Source organism: Musca autumnalis, unplaced genomic scaffold (genome assembly GCF_047663935.1).
Source record: "Musca autumnalis isolate F117 unplaced genomic scaffold, ASM4766393v1 scaffold_2, whole genome shotgun sequence".
Classification (NCBI taxonomy): Eukaryota; Metazoa; Arthropoda; class Insecta; order Diptera; family Muscidae; genus Musca; species Musca autumnalis.
Genome location: NW_027411755.1, coordinates 152087971 through 152095685, shown reverse-complemented (window position 1 = coordinate 152095685; position 7715 = coordinate 152087971).

Sequence of the window (7715 nt, the reverse complement as noted above, 5' to 3'; positions counted from 1 at the left end):
ATTGTTAAGGTAGGTCTTAGAAATAGACAATTTAATGCGTATTGTGGCATCTGGGTCGAGTTAAAGCCCAACAATGGAAAAGCAATACATACGGTATAGCCTCGATAATCCGGACACCACATGTTTCGGCGGTGTCCGGATTTTCGAATTGTCTAGATTGCAGAGTAGTAAAAAAAACATAATTTTGTAAGTTTAAATGGTTATTAAAACGCAAATTTGACGGGTCGTGACCGTTTCAAGTCTGGAGCAGCTTTCCTGGCTACCAAATTATTTCCTATATTCCTCCACCGTAAGTTAGGTGACATATCAAGTGATGTTTATGGGTATTTATTCATAGTTTTGAAGGATATAAACATCGTAGTCAATGAACATTTAAATACTTCCTGTACAGATATCAATACGAAAATTTCAGTAAAAGTAAAACACAAATAAAGAAAGCAACAAAAAAATTCAACATATAGGTACAGGGTGTTTTTTTAAGCGCGATAGAACTTGAAATTGTAATAAATAACACAAAAAATTAAATTGTAATCAAAATTTTTTTTTATTCGAAAGATTAATACGTGACATTAACATTTGAAAATGATTTCGGGCATATGGGCACCGCGGCAGTTCTTGACGAAGTGCATTCTGGACGTCCAATTTTTGGCCACTTTTTCGAGCACTGTTGGCCGTGTGTCACGAATAACACGAACAATGCTGGCCTCCAAGCATCAATTGTTGCTGGTTTATCAGCATAAACCAGTGACTTCACGTAGCCCCACAGGAAATAATCGAGAGGTGTCAAATCGCACGACCTTGGAGGCCAATTGACAGGTCCACTTCTCGAAATCAACTTATCGCCAAATTTTGATTTCCATAAGTCGATGGTTGCGTTCGCCGTATGGCACGTAGCGCCATCCTATTGAAACCACATCTCCTCCGGATCAATGTCATCCATATTTTCAAACAAAAAATCATTGATCATGGTGCGGTAACGATCTCCATTGACCGCAACGCGAGCTCCGGCCTCATTTTTGAAGAAATAAGGTCCGATGATGCCACCAGCGTGAAAACCGCACCATACGGTGCATTTTTCTGGATGTAATGGAGTCTGTAGGGTCTCTTGTGGATTGTTCTCACTCCATATGCGGCAATTTTGCTTATTAACAAACCCGTTAAGCCAAAAATGCGCCTCATTGCTGAACACAATTTTGCGATAAACAACGGGTCATTTGCCAACTGCTCTAGAGCCCAATCGGCGAAAGAACGACGCATATAATGGTCTCGTGGCTTCAATTCCTGCACCAGCTGGATCTTATACGGTTGTAGGCCGAGATCTTTGCGCAAAATTTTCCACGTAGTGGACGGACAGAGCTCCAATTCCTGCGACCGACGACGAATCGATAAATTTGGATTTTCTTCCACACTTTCGTTTACAGCGGCGATATTGTCTTCAGTACGCACATTCCTTCGACGTGCTGGTGTTATTGCATCTTCTAGAGAGTATGTGGTACGAAATCTATCCACAGTTCGAAGAATGGCTTGTTCAGATGGACGATTATGTACGCCATACAAATGACGAAGTCGTCTATAAGTTGCGCGAATCGACGACTGATTTTCAAAGTAAATTTGGATAATTTCGTAGCGTTGTTCAAGCGTGAGTCTATTCATGATGATTTGTCAGAATATATTGAAACAAATAAAAAAAGTTTTATCAAAATTTAATTTTTTGTGTTACTTTTTACATTTTAAAAAACACCCTTTACATATATAGAACTATAGGTATATAGAAAGGTACCCCTTATTTCTGGAATTTTGTGGGTCTTGGCCATATCTTACAATGAAATTGACTAAAATTTGGCTATCGGAACTCCCTAGTGTTAGAAAACCTTCTTGCAAAAAATGTTGAATTGGTCCACATTTTGATAGGGTCCCCACATAATGGGGCGGTACCACTCAGAATTTTGAAGGTTTTAAAAAAAATATTAATTCGAAATTGACAAAATGCCACTTAATCTTTCCTGGAGGTAGGATAAAACCAGAAAATTGTCGATTAATGTAGGTCAACCCTTTGATGTTGTCCCCATAAATCGACACCGCCCAATATTCGGTATTTTTAGGGTTCTAGCCGTAATAATCAATCAAAATGGCTGAATTTTCTAATTTTTACATTGAGAAACACATTTTGACGTTTAAAAAGCTGAAATATATCACCTGTACATTTGAAAAAATTACAGAAACATCCTGAAAGGTATCCTTAGTATTTTGGGAACAAGTTCCAAAAAATATGCAGCTAATATTTTGAAAATAGAATCTTTAGACTACTACAGATCTTTAAAAAAAATCGTTAGGGGAAAAGGGGGTGGGGCTGGGGGGAACATAACTAAAACTTTACATGAAATTTAATTATACTGAACAAATGACATTACAAAAGTCCTTTAGTCAAAACACGTGTTCAATAATGAACCCAAAAAATTAACTAAACACAAAACTGCATAAAAATTAAGTTAATACATTGTTTTTCAATATTCGAATTATGTTTGGTCATTAAAGAGTTCATTCAGTTTGATATTAATATTTTACTTTCACCTAACTTTTACACTGAATTCACCTCGAAATCGAACCTTTTAAATGTTCTCTTTTTTGATGATATTCTCAAAGAGTACAGTAAGAAGTAATCCATAACAAATTTATTTTAGAGAAATTTAACATGTTAGTAGTAGATATGAACACATTTGGTACCAAAAATTACACTTTCACTTTTTTTAATTTTGGCCAATGGCAGCGATCACTGTGCACCGGTGAATTTGAATGTCAAGGAAAGAACATAAAGGAGCCATACGAATTTTTCAATAATTTAGATACAAGGTCACTAACTGTTTCCTCATTCAGCATTAAATCCCAATAAAAAATAAACTATTAATTCAAACGTTTTAAACATTTCTAGTTAAAATATGCTTGGAATACAGTACATGCTCCTGAGGGAGTTTCTCACTAACACTGTGCAACATTTTTAAGGTGATCTTGTGCAAACAATTCGAACTGAGGATTTTTTGAAAGTACTTCCCAAACGACAAGAAACCCTAGTTGGGTTTTGTTGTGTTAGATCCGGCTCGGACTTTATGGCCCCATCTAAACATGGTTAAATATTGAATTTTTAAAGAAATTCGGGGCTATATCTCTGAAACCAATGCTAATCTTCTACTGACCTGTGAAGCAAATTTGTAGACAAGCACAACAATAAAATATTTGGAGAAATAATGAACTCGAAAAACTACATTTATTGTCTGAAATTTCAAAATATATGCAAAAATGCCACAATTTTTATACATTTCGCACCGTATGTCCAAAACCGTTAATTTTGCCTGAATATTTTCTTTTGGAAAAATATTCCCTGGAATGTAATACACAACTCTTCAGAACCTCTCATTGTTGTAAAATGCCTCTATGCTGTTATTTTCAGTACATTTTTCAACGACGATTTAATAAAAATATCAATAATGTAGTGAAATCCGAAATGCGAGAATAAACTGTTGGTGTGAACTGTGTTTGAAATACGTGTTATAAAAGATATGATGCAAAATACCACTAAAACAACATGAAGTAAGCATTTAAGAGTTTCAGAATGTTCTAAAGAACTGTTGATAACTTTATTTGGAAGATTTTTGCAAAAAGTTACTTGGTTCAACTCCCAATAGTTTAGCCGATACTGACCAGAATTTCAGCAATTATGTAAAATTTTCTATACTTTATAGATTTTTATGCCCTAAATGGAGTTTTTCAAAAGATTGGTTTTTTCAAAAGATTAGTTCTACTAGTTTAGGGCTACAATATTGCTAAAGACAGCAAGGCCCAATTCATATTCGTTTCTGAGATAAAGGCCGGATAAATGCAAAAAAGAGTAGATTTAGCCCGGTTTACATGAGGCCATAAAATCCGAACTGGATCTGACAGGACAAACCCCTACTAGGGTTTTTGTAGCCTAAATATGTACTTTTAAAAAATGCATACTAGAAGTTGTTTGCATTTTCAGTGTTGCATAGTGTAATCGAAGGGCTAATGAACTGATTCCTTTAGAGGAAAGGAACACGCAATATCGACTTTTCAGGGAAATAGGCTACCCAACATTAGGTTTCAAATACTATTGCTTCATTCGACAGATTCAGATTAGTTCCATATCGACATCTTCCTGGCTGTATAACTGAGTCAACTGTGGCTAGCCCAAAAGTCGAGATTTGGTGCTAAAACTCTGAAAATTTTATGTTTTTTATTTATACACCAATAGCTACTGCTAAGAATTAAAACGTCAATGAAATAAATGGGAATATAATGTTCAAAATAGGAAAAAATGTAAGTCTACAACATTGGTGCTCGCTTCCTTACGCTAGCGTAAAAACAAACCACCACTATTCTGAGCACCCCTGGTCTACAATGTAAAAAACTCTAGTTTCCGGATTACCGCGTTGTCAAGATGAACGAGTGTCCGGATTATCGAGGAGACTATATTTTACTACGAAAAACTGTCAAATAAACAAGTAAGAACGGCGTTATGTTCGGTCGGACCGAACTGTTTATAGTATAAGCTCAAATTGTTTGCACAAGATTACCTTTAAAATGTTGCTCAGTGTTATAGAACTCGTGATTTTACCTCGTTTAATGTATATCTTATGAGTGTGCTCCTTAAGTATCCTAGTAATAGGAGTCTAAAGGCCAACATTTGATGCGTGACTTTTCTTAAAAAAAATTTACAAGTGTCATTCAATTTCCTTTGACCACCGCGTGAATTTTTTACGCGACGGATCTAACGAGCCCTTCAGCGATCGAATCCATCCACAACAACCGCGGATATGGATACTTTGGAAATAGGAAAATCAGGAATATTTTGATAAATCCGCGTACGAAACCGCGATTTTCTTTAAAAATGGAATGGAATTCTTTATACGCGATTATAATATTTGCGAAAACGAGAGTCATAAATATGGGTCTTTAATGCAAAGTAATATGTGGAGGCACATCTTCGGTTCTTTAATAATCTATTTAAAATAGGTGTATATTGACGTATTTTTGATGGTTTCAGGTTTTTTGCACTGTGAGATGCAACTGACGGAACACAATGGCCTCTGAGTGAAACATCGAAATATGCATAGATATTGAAAGAGATTGATTCGCTGTGTCCAAAATCGGATGCGCATCTACCGACTTTAACTAATTCGCGAATAACAGGCTTTTTAATTTTTTATATTTTTTGAATGATTGCAATTTCAGTATTACTCGAACTCTTAATTTCCTATCTTTATAAGTTATCACAGTAAGCAGCTGATAAACCATATTTCTTGATAAAGTTTTAGCATTATACATTAATTATTATATGGGATTTTAGCGAAATAGTTGGAGAACTCCCAAATATTTTTTTTCTAATTTTTCTAATCGAACCAAAAAATATATTTGAAATAATATTTTAGCAATAAGTTTTTCTCTGTTGTTTTTGCTATAATATGTAATTTATAAAGCAAATGTTTATAATTTTGGTTTCATATTTTTTTACGCGTTGTTTCGATTCTGTAAGTATTTTAAATTTATTTTTTAGAGGTTTATACGGACTCTGAGGTAGTAGAATTTTGATTTACTCCCAGATTTTTTTTAATTTTTTGACTTTTTCCAAAATAAAAACAAAGTTTAGAAATTATGGTGTATCTACGCTTGGATACCAAATGCTGTTACTGATATATGTATACATTTTCTCAATACAATAAATAAGAAATTGTAAAATATTTTTTCTTTAATTCTTCAGTTTTGTGAACGCGAACAGATTTGAAACCGGAATATTTTCTTTAACCTCTATACCAAAAATCGTAGATGTGCTCACAATTTTTTTATACCCTTAGCATTTATGCTAACGAGGGTATATACACTTTCATACGGGCAAAATGTGCCTCACCGAAATAATGGTTTTAGACCCCAAGTATTTTTGGACGAAATGTGTTTCAGACAATTTGGAGTCGATTTAGCAATGTCCGTCTGTCTGGCTGGTGCGCACGATAACTCTCGAACGGATGAACCGATTTGGTCCAAAGGTTGGCTATCGCAATATTTTGTCGAAACTTAGTTTAAGTTCGAAGATGGGTTATATCGGTCCACTCTTTCCGGTACCTCCCCCACAAAAGTTCGAAAATGTTCGGACACTTTGTGCGCACGATAACTCTTGAAGGGAATAACCGACATCGTGATATTTCTACCAAACTTAGATGAGGTTCCAATATGGACTCAATCGGTCTACTCCTTCGGGTACCTCCCACACAAAATTTTTGGAAAAGTTCAGTTTAGGACCTGCTCTCGAATCGCTTTGATTTTTGTTGTAGCAACTTGTATTCACTGCCCCCCAGACGACGGTACAAGTTTCATCAGGGGCAAGTCCATACTTGCTGATAAAATAGCCTTAAAGGTGCAAAAACCCCCATGACACCGTGTGTAGCGGTTGGAGCGCAAGATAACTCTCCAACGGATCTGTCGATTCGGTCCAAAATATGACCTTCGTAATATTTTGTGCAAACTTAGTATAAGTTGGAAGATAAGCCATATCGGTCCACTCCTTCAGGTACCTCCCCAGCAAAAGTTCAAAAATGTTCGGAAAAATTGTGCGCACGATAACTCTTGATGGGAGTGACCGATTTCGTCCATACTTTACACATCCTAATATATCTACCAGATATAGATCACGTTCGAATATGGACTATATTTGTCCACTCCTTTAGGTACCTCCCACACAAAATTTTGGATAAATTCACTTTAAGACCTGCTCTCGAATCACTTAGATTTTTGTTGAAGCAACTTGCATTCGCTGCCTCAATTACGACAGTAAAACTTTTTTCAGGGGCAAGTCCATACTTCTTGAGAAAACAGCCCGAATGGATTAAGAAACCCCAATGTCGCCATATGTTGTGGCTGGAGTGCTCGAACCGAATACTGCGTTCGCAAACACTTTGGATATTGTAATATTCCTTCGAATATTAGATGAAATTCGAAAGTGGTGCTTATAGGTCCATTCCTTCCGGTACCTCACCCACAAAAGTTCGAAAATATTCGCTACAATGGTACGCGCGATATCTCATAAACGTATCAACCGATTTGGTCCAAACTTTGGATCTCTAAATATTGTCGAAACTTAGTTTATGTTTACATTTGGGCCTTATCTGTCCAATCCTTGTGGTACCACCCACACAAATGTTCAAAATTTTTGTGTTGTTAAGGGTCTGTTCTAGGATCCTTTGGAAATTTTTACCGAAGGTTTTCCTAGTGGCCCTGTTTTCAGCGATTTTATGTTTTTCTTAGGCTAGTGTGATAAAAAAAGCCCTATTTATCGATGTCCCCGCAAATGTTTGAGCTTTAATCCTATACATACTTTTGTCAGTTTATACGCCTAAAGTTTTGAAAACCCCCTAAATACATAAGTTTTTTTTGGAAAAAAAGTATTTAAATCCACACAGGCTGAGGGTATATCTCTGTCGACTGATACTTCTTTACTTGTTATATATGATTTAGGACCATATTCTACCGTTTACCGTAGTATACGGCTTTTGTCCAGTGAATATATATCTGGCATACGAGTCCAAACATCCATAGTTTTGGCATGGTCCTAAATACTATAATGATGGCAGCTACTCCTGCTCTGATAAAATTGACTGAATTAACCCTTGAAATCGAAGTAACTAGCCATATCCTAAGTAAATTTGTTA